A 16,910-nucleotide genomic window follows, 5' to 3' on the forward strand; every position below is an offset into this window, starting at 1 on the left:
CCTTTCTGAAATCTAACCTTGACGTCTGAGTCTTCACAGGTCTTCCACCTCTAGTTATCCAAAATTCTAAAATAGCATGGTCGCTACCTCCTAGGGTTCCAGCCACTTTTACCTCCTCAACCATTTCCTCCCTGTTTATAAGGATTAGATCCAAGGTAGCAGTTCCCCTTGTTTTCTCCCCTACCTTTTGGAAGATAAAGTTGTCAGCAAGAGAGGATAAGAATTTCCTTGACCTGTTAGTTTTGCCTGAGAGAGATTCCCAACAAATGTCTGGATAGTTGAAATCTCCCATGACAACTATGTCATATTTTTTGGAGAACTTGGCCATTTGATGCATAAAGAGTTCATCCATATCTTCAGCTTGCACAGGCGGCCTGTAGTAAATGCCTACAATGGTGTCCTTTCCATTGTTCTGTCCTTGTATTCTTACCCAAACAGTTTCCACAGAACTCCCAGTCTCTGAAGCTTCAATCTCTGTGCAGATATACGCGTTTCTAACATACAATGCGACACCCCCTCCTCGTTTATCAAGTCTGTTTCTTGCAAATAAGTTGTATCCTTCTAGTCTTGTATTCCAATCATGTGTATCGTCCCACCAAGTTTCAGTGATTCCAATGACATCATATTTCTTTTCCTGTGTTAGTAGTTCCAATTCTCCTTGTTTGTTGCCCATGCTTTGTGCATTAGTATAGAAACATTTTAGTTTGTGATTGGTTTCTCTTTCTCCAATATTTTTATTAATTAGATTCTTTTGTCTTTGTTCTTCCTTTCCACTTCTAATAGCAGAGTTCTCAATAGCATTTGTCAGGTGTATGGCTTTTTCTGGTCTTTTGCTTCCCTTCCCATGTTGTTCTAGTTTAAAGCTCTCCTTACAAGTGTAGCAAGATGACTTCCAAATACATGCTTTCCAGTCTTCGTAAGGTGCACCCCATCTCTAGCAAGTAGTCCATCGTATAAGTAGTTCACTCCGTGATCCAGAAATCCAAATCGTTGCTGACGGCACCATCGACGTAGCCAGTTGTTCACCTGCAGAATCTTATTCCACCTCCTTGTTCCATGGCCATCCACTGGGAGGATGGAAGAGAAGACCACCTGCGCTCCCAGTTCTTTCACTTTCTTGCCTAAGTCTTCAAAGTCTCTGCAGATGGTTTCCAGGTCGTTTCTTGCGGTGTCATTTGTCCCCACATGTAGTAGCAGGAATGGGTAGTCATCTGTAGGTCTGAAGAGTCCCGATATCCTGTCAGACACATCTTTAATTTTTGCACCTGGAAGACAGCACATTTCTCTTGAAGTTATATCCGGTCTGCAGATAGCAGCCTCTGTTCCTCTCAACAGGGAATCCCGCATGACCACCACTCTCCGTTTCTTCTTCACAACATTTTTCTTTCTCCATCCAGGAGGACTCTGAAGTCGTACAAGGTTGCTGTTTGTTGGCAAAGTCTTATCCTGATGTATTTCTTCATCGTTTTCCTGCGTGAGAGCCTGGTACTGGTTTCTGAGCAGTATGGGTGCTGACTGCCTCCTGATCCTCCTGCTTCTCTGGGTCACATGTCTCCATTCCTCTGTTTCTTCAGGTGCACTTCGAATTTCTTCTCTTTCTGTAACATGAAGAGATAATTCTGCTCTGTCCAAGAACTCTTCACCTTCCTTAATGATCTTCAACGTAGCTAACCTTTCTTCGAGATTTTGCAACTTTTCCGCCAACAGGGACACAAGCTTGCATTTGTGGCATGTGAAGTTTGGCTTTTCCACTGGTAAATCTGTGAACATGTAGCAAGAAATGCAGCTCACCAAATGGCTCCTGGCCTCTTCCATCTTGAGATTTCTTAAAAACGATGAAAGATGAGCCAAAATTCGCGCGAAATTTTCCGATTTCCTCTTTTCAGCTGCAACGGCCAAAACCCAGTGATCGTTGAGCTCGCGGAGACTCTTCACTTATCCCAGAAGGCACTGGGAATATGCAAATGATCTCCTCAAGACTCTTCCCCTGGTTTAATTGTGTGGTGAAAATGTCATTTAGCAAAATCTCCCATCCTTCTTGGACATTAATGTCCTTTAGAACATACAGCCATTGGACCTTTCCTACCCTCTTTCTGAGTCCATTAATATCTGCCTTTCTAAAGTCCAACTTTAAAGTTCAACATCTTTATCAACGATTTAGATGAAGGAATTGAGGGTAAACTGATTAAATTTGCTGATGACACAAAGCTTGAAGGGATAGCTAATACTAGAGAAGAGAGAGAGAGGATTCAAAAAGATATAAATAAACTGGAGCAGTGGGCAGCAACTAACAGAATGGTTTTTAACAGAGAAAAATGCAAAGTACTACATCTGGGCAATAAAAATTAAGAAAAGCATACACAGAATGGAAGGAATAGGGCTAAGCAACAGCACATGTGAAAAAGACTTGGGTATACTAATAGATCACAGACTGAATATGAGTCAACAGTGTGATGCAGCAGCAAAAAAGGCAAATACAATTCTGACATGTATTAACAGAAGCATACAGTCTAGATCACGTGAAGTCATTATTGCCCTCTACTCCTCTTTGGTCAGACCTCATCTGGAATACTGTGTCCAGTTTTGGGCACCATATTTTAAAAAAGACATTAACAAACTGGAGCAAGTTCAGAAAAGAGCGACCAGAATGGTGACCGGTCTGCAAACCCTGTCTTATGAGGAAAGGTTGCAGGATTTGGGAATGTTTAGCTTGCAGAAGAGAAGACTGAGAGGAGACTTAATAGCTGTCTACAAATATCTCAAGGGATGTCACATTGTAGAAGGATCATCTTTATTCTCATTTGCACAAGGAAAGACTAGAAGCAATGGGATGAAACTGAATGGGAGGAGACACAGATTAGATATTAGAAAAAACTTTTAACAGAGTGATCAATGAGTGGAACAGGCTACCACGAGAAGTGGTGAGTTCTCCTTCAATAGAAGTCATCAAACAGAGGCTGGACAGACATCTGTCTGGGATGATTTAGCGAATCCTGCTTTGAGCAGGGGGTTGGACCAGATGGCCCAGGAGGTCCCTTCTAACTCTACGATTCTATGATCCTAAAGTCTGAGTCCTCACTGGTCTTCCTCACCTTGTAATACAAAATCGAGGATAGCATGATCGCTGCCTCCTAAATTCCCAGCCACCTTTACTTCCACATCACAGGAGGGGCTGGGGTATATACACAACAAAGTAGATGCTGGGGGCATATAAGTGTAAGGGGGAAGACCAGGCCGCGGGTACCTGTTCTGTGCCAGGTGCAGAACTGTCAGGGCTGTCTCCTCTGTTGTCCGGGGGAAAGCTTAAGGGACCGGACAGACCTTTTGGACCCAGAAGTAGGGTGTGTGGCTAAGCTACAGCAGCTACAGCGTGTGCGTGGAAGCAGTCAGTCTTGGCAGGACTGTGACCTAATACATGAACGCGCTGCAGGAGATTCATGCTGCTATCGCTAAGCGGTATGACATAGGGCCCCCTGATATCATTCTGAGAGACCAGCTAGTGGCAGGCTTTAGAGATGCACTGCTTAAACAGGCCTTGCAAGAGTACTTGTGGGTTAATTTGCATATGTCCTTTCTGGAAGTTGGGGCAGAAGCGCACGCATGTGAGCAGGAGCAGAGGGTGACCATCTCGACATGGAAGGTCCAAAGTGGGGAGGTATCCGTTTCACTGGCAACTGAACCAAGTTGGGTGAGAGAACTCCGAAAGGAAATCCAGGACATGCAAGAGGAATGGTCCGATTTAAGAAGAAACCTTCAGTACCCCTGGGCCCCTCTGGAGGCAGAACTGATCCCGAACCAAGGTAGTCATTCCATCCACCGCCAACATCGTCTTTTACCAGGTCAGACTGCTCTCACTCTGCCCATTCGAGCCTCTTGAAGGAGTAGAAGTTCAGATCAAGCCAGCTTTTATGGATCAGCTGCCTCCAGGGCTCCTCGTTGCGCGAACATTAGCAACTGTTCATGACGGTAATGTACCGGTACCATGTGTCAACATAGGAGAAGATGACCTCACGCTCTCACCCAAGAGTGAAGTAGTACAGTTAATGGAAATGTCAGAAGAGCTAATATCACCAGAGGCCGTTTAGTTGACGGTGAAACAGGGGGATCCCTGGACAGTGGCCGTAAGGGTGTCCTCCGAACAGTCATTCAATCACCTAAAAGGATGCTGAATCTAATTACATGTGTCCTAGATTGTAAGCTTGCGAGCAGGGCCCTCATTCCTCTTGGTATCTGTTATGATCTATGTGATTATTGTTATGCTGTAATGTCTATCGTCTGTACAAGTCACCTCTGAAATGTAAAATGCTGCGGAATATGTTGGAGCTATAGAAATAAAATTTATTATTATTATTATATTATTATGTGTCTGCACGAATAAATGACAAAGTGTCTGCGCTTCAAATTTTGAGTCTGCCACCTTGTAAAATAAGACTTTAATACATTTTGCAAGTTTATTTTGTTGTGTGCCGGATATATCTATTTTTCTAGAACTCTCACTCCAACAGGTACAACAAGTGGAGGAAGTACTAGAGCAATATCAGGACGTTTCTGCTCATCACGACGATGATTTTGGGTGTACCACAGCCATAACCCACAAGATTCCAATGGGAAACACCGCACCAATTTGGGATCGATAGCGACAAATCCCACCACAAATGTACCAGGAAGTGAAAGATATGTTGGCTCTTATGCTGCTGAGTGGCGTCATTCAAGAGAGCCAAAGTCCGTGGGCTGCACCACTTGTCCTAGTACAGAAGAAGGACGGGACCCTGTGCTTTTGTGTAGACTACCGGAAACTGAACGCCTGCACCGTGCGAGACTCGTACCCACTACTGAGAATCGAGGAATCTTTGTCTGCCTTGGGAAAAGCTAAGTGTGATGGTCAACGTGTGACTGGACACACCGCCTCCAGCAGGGCGAATTTCTATCACACACGTGACCCTGGATACACCGCCTCCAGTAGGGCGAATTTAAATAATATAACGTGCAGCCAGATACACCGCCTCCAGCAGGCGAATTTCAGTATTACACGTATAACTGGATACACCGCCTCCAGCAGGACGAATTTAAATAATAAAGGGAAACACCAGGGAAACTGATACAATGGAGGGGCCTGCGATAGGGAACGGGGACGTGGAGACTTCCAGCACTCCCCTGAGCCAGTCTCTACACTCCTATCAGTCCCTATACAGGCTCCGCACCTGTCGCCGAGCTGGAACCTAAGAACCCTAGCTCGCCCTGCACCTAGCCCTTTCTAATGAATTGGATGGTGCAGAAACTAATCCCACCACTGCACTAAAACACACATAAGGGAAGTCACAAACAGGGATAACACCACTTAGCTTTGCTCTGTTGCTCTTGCTCCCAGCAACAGAGTCCACCACCAGAATGCAGCTTTCCTCCAGAATCGCTGCTACTTCACCAAACTTTGTCTGAGCTGCCAGGAACTCTCTCTAGCTCCATCCTCCACCAAGGATGGTTGGAAATGACCACTATCACCAACAGTGATTGCAACCACCTGACACTCTTTTATAGGTAAGAGCCAGCAATCACACCTGCTTCATAATCACGTGCACTAACTAAAGTAACCAGAGTGCAATGACCCTAACGGCCACCGGGGGCAAAACTAGAACTGAAACCACCACAGTGCAATGACCCTTATGGCCACCGGGGGCAAAACTATCTTTAAGCACACAGCTTAAGGAAAAAAATAGTTTACTAGTGCATTTATCTGTCATAATCCAACCTGGATCATGGCACTATGTACTTCTCGTCATTGGATCTGGCCAGTGGATATTGGCAAGTCCCCATGTCCGAGCATGACTGGGCGAAGACAGCATTCTTACTGCCCTTGGGATTGTTCTAATTCAGTCGGATGACTTTCGGCCTTACCAAGGTACCCGTGACCTTTTAACGATTGATGGAGATATGTTTGGGAGACTTGAACTTTGAGGCTACCCTCATCTATTTGGATGACATCATCATTTATGCAGCTACCTTTGAGGAGCACCTGCAATGGCTGGAGCAAGTGCTTAGCCGGCTACAGAAGCACGGCCTGAAAGTGAAACCCTGGAAGTGTCATCTCTTTCGCAAGCAGATTGAATATCTGGGGCATGTTGTATCCACTGAAGGAGTGAGACTATCGCGTGAGAAGATAGCAGCAGTACAGGCTGGCCCACCTGAAAACCGTGAAGGATGTCTGGGTCTTTATGGGACTTACTGGGTACTATCAACAGTTCGTGAAAAACTTCACTCATATTGCTAATCTGCTGCTGGAGTTGTTGAAAGGGGTGCCATCCGGTGCAAAGAATCGGACCATCCAGTGTGGAGATTGCCAGAAGGAAGCTTTCTGAGCCCTAAAGATGACCCTGACTGAAGCACCCGTGTTGGCCTATGCAGACTTCTCTCAACCCTTCATCCTTCACACTGACTGAAACCTGCATGGACTAGTAGCTGTACTGTCACAAATGCAGGATGGAAAAGAGCGAGTGATTGCTTATGCAAGCCAGTCCCTCCACATCTCTGAACGAAATCCAGAAAATTACATTTTTTTTCAAGCTGGAACTACTGGCGTTGGTGTGGGCCATGACTGAGAAGTTCGCTGAGTACCTGTCTGGCTCTGAAGTCTTGGTACGCACCAAAACCAGTCCCCTGGCCCTCCTGGAAAATGTGAAACTGAGGGCCCTGGAGCAGAGATGAGTGGCCCATATGGCCAAATACCAATACAAGATCGCGTATTTAAGAGGAGCTGAGAACACACATGCCAATGCTTTATCCAGAATAACTCACGAGATTCCTGGATTTCAGAATTCCACCAGGACGCTGGCGGCAGCGCAGGGACATAACAGGGAGTCTTCCAGAAAACATATACTGGGACGACTCCGTGATGACTGGGTACGGCTGCAGCAGGAAGATGGGAAGTTCACTCAGTTGGGGCAGTGAGTGGTGTTAAGACAATTTCCCAGCCAAAGAGAGAGAGTTGCCCTGTCCCCAGGGACCCTGCCGATCCTATGGCAGTTGGCTGAGGCTCCAACTGGAAGATGGCTTGCTGTATCATAAAGTGCAATTAGCACGGGAGTTGGGAGTCACCTGACAAGTGGTCCTCCCAGAAATGTTGCTCAGCGAGGTGGCCACAGAAGCTAATGAGAGAAGGGCCCACTTTGGCCTGGAGAAGACATTCCAGTGGCTGTAGAAGCTGGTCTATCATCCTCAGCTGAAGAATACAGTAGATGAAGCCTGTCAGCGATGCAGGAACTGTAAACTAGCTAAGCCTCTGAAACAGAGGGCCCCTACGCAGACCATCATGATTTCTGCTCCCCTAGAGGTTGTAATGATCAACTAATTGACTTTGGGTCCAGCTCACCTGGGATATGAACACTGTCTGGTGATGACCGATCATTATATCAAATTTGCTGTGGTGATTGCGACCCGGGATCAGACTGCTGAGTTGGCGGCAAAGGCCATTTGCAGAGACTTCATCCGAGTGTACGGTTGTCCGAAGAGAATTCACTCTGACCAAGGTGCCAGTTTTCAAGGACGAGTGATGGAAGAACTACATCGCCTCTATCAGATTGAGAAATCCAGGACAACACCCTACCATCCACAAGGAAATGGAGCCTGCGAGCGTTTCAATTTGACGCTGATTCAGATGCTGAGGACGTTGGAGGAAAACAGGAAGGTTCGCTGGCCTGAGTATGTGGCTGAATTAGTCTGGGTGTACAATAATCAGGTGCACAGCTCAACTGGATATACGCCCTACACCCTGCTGTTCGGCCAAAAAGGGCAAGAAATCATTGAGCTGGATTTGGATCAAGAGGAGGACTACCCACGTACGGGAGTGTCCACCTGGGTCTGTGAACATCTGTATCATTTGCAGACTCTCCATTGACTTGTGCAGACCAAGTTTTGGGAGCTTGAACACCATGAGATGACTCCCCTGCAAGGGACAGCTCTCAAGGCTGGGGACCGAGTGTTGGTTGGTGACAAACATCCTCGAGGCAAATTGAAATAACGGTGGGAAAGGACTCCGTACCGGATGAATTGCCGGATCAGATCTGATGGTCCTGTCAATGAGGTTCAACGTGATGGGGATAGAAGACGCCCCCACTCGAGTAGTCCATCGAAATATGCTGCATCCTTGCTTGTCACAAAATCCAGATCAACCAGATAGTGTACATCGCCCCTGAAACACTCCTTTCTACAGCTTTTGACTATGAGGAAGAAGAATTCTCTGACCCGCCACTTGACCCAGAAGAGGAACAGGAGCCTGAAGCTCCCGAGATGGCTGCTCCATTAACCCCTTTCCTACATTAGACGTACTATTCCATCCATGTGACCTGGGACCTAAGTCCCAAGGACGGAATAGTACGTCTAGTGCGATCAGCTGCGCTCACGGGGGGAGCGCAGCTGATTGCGGCCGGGTGTCAGCTGATTATCACAGCTGACACCCGGCACTATGTGTCATGGGCGGTCACGGACCGCCCCCGACACGTTAGCCCCTGGCATACCGCGATCGTGGTGTACCGGGGGTTAAAGGAAGCATCGGCAGGGAGGGGGCTCCCTCCGGGTTTCCCTGAGACCCCCACAGCAGCGCAATGTGCAGCGCTGCTGCGGGGGCCTCCCTCCCTGCAGGTCCCCGGATCCAATATGGCGACGGGGACCTTCGGGGGCCTGCAGGGAGCTGGCTTCCTCACTGCCCACAGAGCGCAGGCATGAGGAAGCCTGCAGCAGTGCCTGTGACAGATCGCTGTCACATGACAGTGATGTCCCCCCTGGGACATTATAATAAAGTAAAAAAAAAAAAAAGGGTAAAAATAATAAAAAAAAAAAAAAAAATCGCTAAATAAATTGAAAAAAAAAAAAAATTCCCTAATAAATTCATTCTTTGAAAATAAAAACAAAAAATAAAAGTACACATATTTGGTATCGCCATGTCCGTAATGACCCACCCTATAAAACTGTCCCATTAGTTAACCCCTTTAGCGAACCCCTTAAAAAATAAAAATAAAAAAAAGCAAAAAATAATGATTTATTGTCATACCGCCGAACAAAAAGTTCAATAACGCGCGATCAACAAGACGCATATAAATATCCATGGTACCGCTGAAACGTCATCTTGTCCCGCAAAAAACGAGCCACCACACAACATCATCAGCGAAAAAATAAAAAAGTTATAGCTCGCAGAATAAAGCGATGCAAAAATAATTATTTTTTATATAAAATTGTTTTCATTGCATAAAAGCGCCAAAACATAAAAAAGACATAAATGAGGTATCGCTGTAACTGTACTGACCCGAAGAATAAAACCCCTTTATCAATTTTACCGCACCCCCCAAAGGAAATTCATGAAACGCTGGTTTTTGCTCATTCTGCGTACCAAAAATCGGAATAAATAGCGATCAAAAAATGTCACGTGCCTGAAAATGGTACCAATAAAATCGTCAATTCGTCCAGCAAAAAATAAGACCTCATATGACTCGGTGGGTCAAAATATGGAAAAATTATAGCTCTCAAAATGTAGTGATGCATAAACTATTTTTACAATAAAAAGCGTCTTTTAGTGCGCAACAGCTGCCAAAAATAAAAACCCGCCAAAAATAGTAAATCAAACCCCCCGCTATCACCCCCTTAGTTAGGGAAAATAAAATTTAAAAAAAATTATTTATTTCCATTTTCCCGTTAGGGCTAGGGTTAGGGTTGGAGTTAGAATTGGGGGTTTCCACTGTTTTGGCACATCAGGGGCTTTCCAAACGTGACATGGCGTCCGATCTCAATTGCAGCCCAAAAAGTTAAATTGCGCTGCTTCCCTTCCGAGCTCTGCCATGCGCCCAAATAGTGGTTTACCCCCATATATGGGGTATCAGCGTACTCAGGACAAATTGCACAATAACTTTTGGGGTCCTGTTACTCTTGGGAAAATAAAAATTGGGGTGAAAAGATAATTTTTGTGGAAAAAATATGATTTTTTTAATTGTGCGGCTGTACGTTATAAACTTCTGTGAAGCCCTTGGGGTTTCAAAGTGCTCACCACATATCTAGATAAGTTCCTTGGGGGGTCTAGTTTCCAAAATGGGGTCACTTGTGGGGGGGTTTCCACTGTTTAGGCACATCAGGGGCTCTCCAAATGTGACATGGCATCCAATCTGAATTCTAGTCAATTTTGCAGTGAAAAAGTCAAACGGCGCTCCTTCCTTTCCGAGCTCTGCCATGCGCCCAAACAGTGGTTCCCCCCACATATCAGGTATTGGCGTACTCAGGACAAATTGCACAATAACTTTTCCAGCCAAATTTCTCCTGATACCCTTGGTAAAATAAAAAAAATTGAACCTGAAGTAATTTTTTTGTGAAAAAAAAGTTAAACGTTCATTTTTTTTTTAACCATTCAAAAATTCCTGTGAAGCACCTGAAGGGATAATAAACTTCTTGAATGTGGTTTTGAGCACCTTAAGGGGTGCAGTTTTTAGAATGGTGTCACTTTTGGGTATTTTCTATCATATAGACCCCTCAAAGTGACTTCAAATGTGACGTGGTCCTTAAAAATAAAATTGTGTTGTAAAAATGAGAAATCGCTGGTCAACTTTTAACCCTTATAACGTCTAACAAAAAAATTTTAGCTCTCAAATTGTGCTGATGTAAAGTAAACATGTGGGAAATGTTATTTATTAAGGTTTTTGAGTGCCATATTTAGGAGCATAAAAATTCAAATTTGGAAAATTGCGAAATTTTAAAAATTTTCGCCAAATTTCCGTTTTTTTCACAAATAAACACAAGTTATATGAATGCAATTTTACCACTAACATGAAGTATAATATGTCATGAGAAAACAATGTCAGAATCACCGGGATACATGGAAACATTCCAGAGTTATTACCTCATAAAGGGACAGTGGTCAGAATTGTAAAAATTGGCCCGGGAATTAACAAGCAGACCACCCTTGGGAGTAAAGTGGTTAAACCAGGGTGCATCCCCATCCTCGCCCACTCAACCTGACTCCACTACTCAACCTGACTTACGCCGCAAAGAACGGACAACAGATGGAATACCACCCAACCGTTACAAACAAGGCCAATTTATTTGGCAGCGAATCATCCAAGAGATGGAAGAGTGTCGTTTGCTGCAGGAACTCTTGCCTGTGTAATGGCGAGCTAAATAAGAGGTGGAGTGTAAGGAGGAAGACCGGGCTGCGGGTACCTGTTCTGAGCCGGGTCCAGAACTGACAAACCTTTGCACCCGAAAGTAGGGGGTGTGGCTAAGCTGCAGCAGCCACAGCACGCAAGGAAGAGTGTGTCGTCCCTGGAGCACGGCTACCACACAGGCCCGCATCCACGTACCTCCGCCACCACTTGTGGAGACAGGAGAGAGATGTGCAATGTGTCCGGTGGTGACTGGAAAGCAAGGTGACATACGCTGCGAGCCCCTGAGTACTGCGCATGTGCCACCTAAGAGAGACCGGGTGCGGGACAGACGTGCGGGACAGACGTTTGCACCCTGACTTTCCAATATACATTTACTGGGCTACGTTGTACCCAAATAGTGCTGTGGCCTGTCCAATATCTGCTGCATAAATTAATGGACTAGGGGCTCAGCGAGGGTGCCTGAGGGTGTGTAATTTTTAATCGACTTTATCAGAGAAATGTGATAACGTGTTCTGTGGGTGAAATTTACTGTTATCTTATGTGGGGGTACTCTGTCCCAAGCTCTGTGGCTTAAATTTTTGATAATCTTATGTGGGGATACTCTCTCCATTGCTTTGTGGGTGAAATTTTTCAGTAGCAAGCCATTAACATTTTTATTTCATTCATTTACTTCCCATTTTACCGTGATTGCTATGGCGAAATAACCCCTTTAAGGGTTTGTTCACACTGGGCGTTTTTGCTGCGTTTTTTTAATGCTAATTTTCAGCTGATTTTTACAGTACCAGCAAAGCCTATGAGATTTCAGAAATCTCATGCACACACATTGCTTTTTTGTGTCATCAGGATTTTGTACTTCGCTGATTTTTTTTGGACAATAGAGCATGTCACTTCTTTCAGTGTTTTTGCAGCGGTTTTCACCCATTGACTTGAAAAAATGCTGCATAAATGCAGGTATCATTATTTGTAGCATTTTTTTCTGCAGAAAAGTCATTGACTTTAGCATAGGCAAAGAGACACAAAAACCACACCAAATCCGCACCTAAACCTGCGTTTTTGCTGCAGTTTCTTTCCTGCCAAAAAAAGCATCAAAAGCACCCAGTGTGAACTTACCCGAAGTCATCACATTTGTTTGCAGGGCAATTCTTCTGCTCTTACCCACATCTTTCTTCCTTTTCGGACCCCCAGCCCTTACTCCGTCCATTTTACAGCACTGAAGTTTGGGTCCCCATTGACTTATATGGGGTTCGGTTTCCAGGGTCAAGTTCAGATCCCGAACTGGACTTTTAACCCCGTCACGACCTCCACCGTACCTGTACTGAGAAGGCCGCTTTCCTCCCTTTGATGTGGGCTTCGGCGCTGAGCCCACATCTTTCCCGACACATATCAGCTGTATTGAACAGCTGAAATGTGCCCGAAACAGTCGCTGGTGGAATCGCGATCCACCCGCAACTATTAACTCGTTAAATGCCGCAGTCAAATCGCCCACCTGTGATCTGCATCACGGGTCACCGGTGGGTTGGCATGACCACCAGAGGTCTCCTGGAGACCTATATGGTTGTCGCTGCTGGATTGCTATGAGCGCCACCCGGTGGTCGGAACTCATAGCAAGTTAGCCATTCTGCTACATAGAGGTGATCTGATCATCGCCTCTATGTAGCAGAGCCAATCAGGTTATGGCAGCTTATAGTCTCCCATTGAGACTATTGAAGCATGCCAAAAGTTAAAAAAAAATGTTTTTAAAAAATAAAAAAATATAAAAAAGTTTAAATCACCCTCCTTTTGCCCCATTCAAAATAAAGCAATAAAAAAATTAAACTTAAACATATTTGGTATTGCCACATTCAGAATCGCCCGATCCATCAATGGAAAAAAGGATTAACCTGATCGGTAAATGGCGTAGAGAGAAAAAAGAAGTCAAAACACCAGAATTATGTTTTTTTGGTCACTAAAATGCAATAACAGGCGATCTAAAGATCGTATCTGCACCAAAATGGTATCAATAAAAACGTCAGCTTGGCTCACAAAAAATAAGCCCTCATGTGACACCCCAGAGTCCGGTTGTCACAGTGACATTGCCTCCATCTAAGAAGTGAAGTCATGCTTGGAGGCAGAAAAGGGACCCCCATGCTAGGTAACAGAGATTAAAAATCACTATTCCTGCTGCAGGTCAGAAAAGGGAGACACCTTATAAATTCTGGCCAGCAGAGGGGGTTGGTGTTGTGAGCTCATCTGTTCATTTATCTTTTGTGTCCGAGGATCTCCCTCTTCTGGTGAAGGAAGGTAGTGAGGCTGATTACCAAACACCTGATCAGGTGGATGGTGACTGGGTAACGGGAACTTCTGACTGGATATAAGGCAGCCGACGCCCTTCTGAGTCGCTGGTGATTTCTCTGCTGGATTCTTGGAGACCAGTCTGATTCCTGCTTCCCAAAGATAAGTTTTTGCTCTGCTATTGAACTTATTAGTTTTGGTTTTGTTTACCTTGTTTTTTGAAGTTCAGCCATCCCCGGCCGGGGGTGTGCTGGATTCTTTTTCCTTGATCAGTGTTCTCTTTTGCTCTGCTTCCAGAATATTCTGAGTGCTGATATAGGGTTTGAAGTCTAGTGACTTCAGGGTCCTTTTTGCTTATCAGTTGTGTTGGTAATATTTTTTAGCAGGGTTTTCTCGGATTGCAGACAGCAGCTTTTCTATCCTGTCCTTTTTAGTTAGCTTGGGCCCCATCGTTTGCTCAACCTATCTTTCTATCTGTGTTAGTGTTTTCATCTTGTTTCACTGTCATTATATGTTGGGGGCTGTCTATTGCTTTGGGGTCTGCTCTGGGGCAGTCAGTTTTTCCCTTTTCTCTCTTTAGGCTAATGTAGATCTCCGGCTGTGACGAGGTGTCTAGGATCACCGTAGGAACACTCCACGGCTACTGCTAGTTATGTGATAGTATTAGGGGTCTGCAATCCGTTAGTTTCCAACCTCTCTGATTTTCTGGGCTGAGCTTGTGCTTTGTTTTTTCCTCCTCGATGACTCAATCATAACAGGTTGGTGAGTCAGCTAGAGGTGAGCTGAGGGAGTTGTCATGGAAACGAAAGCAGCTGTGAGCAAATTACAAGGCAGTTAAACGTGAGGTAAAAAGATCTTTCTGAAAGATCCTGTCAGTTCAAGACAGGCAGCTGATCTATGAAGAGGAAAAGGACATGAGCAGAGACGGAGAGGCTCTGGGAAGCTAAAATACTGCATATAGCAGACCCCTGAGCGAAGCGCTAATAGAGAGAAAGGGACGCCAGAGTCCTGGGTGGTCAGGAGCTGTATGTTCTGATCGTCGAATCTGAAAGTACAGGGGATTGTAAATTTCTGTGCAACATTGAACACCTGAGGGCACGGCAGCAGATAAGGAGCCAAGGGTCAAGGGTGAAAAGGACAGTACCCATGGAATAGGCTCATGCTGACAGCCGTACAGGTTAGTGAAATCATCACACAATTGAGGGTCGCAGCTTAGTTATAAACAGCGGAGACCCACACACAAAGCGCAGAAGGAAGGTCCAAAATCCCCACCTGGCAAGGTGGATCCCCTGAATGCCTCCAGGCGAGCCGGACTCATTCCATCACCTGTATGTGGTACTCCGGATTGCAGCCAATTGCCAGTAAAAGGTAAAGAAACTGCACCTCTCTGTGTCTTTCTCTCATTTCTCTGCACCCCAACGTTCACAGCCATTTTGACTATTAATCTAACATCTTTGCCCTGGGACTATTGCTCTACCTGTGGAGAGCTATTTTCACCTCAGCTGCAACACACCAACAGTCTCAGGGGGACAACACCGCAGCACTGGTCACCTCTGACCAGAATACCACAGGTGGCGTCACGTATTTAACCATCTATAAACTTTATCTTCATTTTTACCACATAAATCCCACACAACATTCCCCTATTTTATTACTGGACGCCTCTGGGCCATGGACCGGGTTGCCGCTGCCGTGACACCGTCCCCCATTGAAGTCGACGGGCCCGGTACCGAGTACCCCCAGGCCCCGCGGGGCGCTCCAACCACCTCCAACCCGAGATCACGAAAAATGAAGATGCTACGGATATCGGAAAATGTCACTTTTTTTTTAACAATCTTTGGATTTTTTTCACCACTTAAATAAAAGAGAACCTAGACATGTTTGGTGTCTATGAAATCATAATGACCTGGAGAATCATAAAGGCAAGTCAGTTTTAGCATTTTGTGATTCTAGTAAAAAAGTCAAACAAAAAGCAAGTGTGGGATTGCACTTTTTTGCTATTTCACCGCACTTGGAATTTTTTTCCCTGTTTTCTAGTACACCATATGTTAAAACCAATGGTGTCATTCAAAAGTACAACTCGTCCTGCAAAAAACAAGTCCTCACATGGCCATATTGATGGAAAAAAGTTATGGCTCTGGGAAGAAGGGGAGCAAAAACAAACGCAAAAATGAAAAAGGGCAAGGTCTTGAAGGGGTTAAAAAGTCTGGCCAAACCCAAACATCCACGGGTTCACTCATCACTACACTTTGGGCACAATTTGGTTATTTTCACTTAGGGGTGTACTCATTTCTGTTGCCAGCGGTTTAGACATTAATGGCTGTGTGTTAAGTTAGAGGGAACACCAAGTTTCCACTGTTATACAATCTGTACACTGACTATTTTGCATTGTATCAAAGTGTCATATCTTCAGTGTTGTTCCATTAAAAGATATAATAAAATGTTTACAGAACTGCGAGGGGTGTACTCACTTTTGTGATATACTGTATATAAGTTTATATACTCTCTAATTTGATTTTCAGCCAAAATAAAATATAATTTCAATGGGTTTTCCAAGATTAGAAGTGTCAACTTTTTTTTAAACTCTTATTCAAGTAAGCACGTTAAATCGTGTGAAATATACAAGTGATATACGGTACATAAGGGGGGAACATAACAAGTATTTTAGGAGATTTTTCATTTTTTAGGCTGCCTTCAGAATTATGTTCGCTGTTTTGTGACAGTATAAGACTTTGCGGTGATAGAACGGAACATTGGATTTTCAGAAAGGCTTTTACGAGATACCTCTAGTAATAATTTAGGACATAACATTGTATCATATTCTCTCTTATATGATCATACAGATCGTGGGATAATGCTCTTTTACTCTTGTAACTGATTTAGTTCCTGTTTAGTTCTGTTCAAAAACAATTTCACCAAATTTACAATAATTTCGTAAATCTTTTTTTTTTTTTTTTATCATCCTGCAGCATTTTACATTCCCTGCAGATTAGACTCCATATATTTTTTTATTAATAGAGAAAACAGCTCTCTCCGGGTATCAGCGACAGGATTTCTTCTGTTATGATCCAACCTCAGATATTGCTTTCAGAGAAAAGCAATAAAAAAATCCTTTTATTCTTCTATCCACGATATTCAAGCAACGTTTCGAACTATAGAGGGTATTTCTCACGCTTGGATATTGTTTGTGGATGAATAATAAAATTATTTTTTTATATTTGTGTTTGATGACTCAGTCAGCGATGACACTTTTTTTTTTGATTATTGTCCACAATACCAAATGGATACATTGCTTTTCTTCATATTGTACTCTTTTTTTGGAATGTGCTGCAGGACACTTTCTATACCGTTCTTATAAATCTCACCAACATCTGTTGTGCAGAGAAATTTACATTTCTCAGTTCTGTATAAAGGGTGGTCTGTTTTATGTATATTCCCATATATGTTCCCATTTGTTAGAAATGGGAATATAGTCAAATTACTAACATAGAATCCTAGAATCGT

The sequence above is a fragment of the Dendrobates tinctorius genome, unplaced genomic scaffold, assembly GCF_039654945.1.
Source record: "Dendrobates tinctorius isolate UK_male_01 unplaced genomic scaffold, ASM3965494v1 ptg000075l, whole genome shotgun sequence".
Taxonomy (NCBI): domain Eukaryota; kingdom Metazoa; phylum Chordata; class Amphibia; order Anura; family Dendrobatidae; genus Dendrobates; species Dendrobates tinctorius.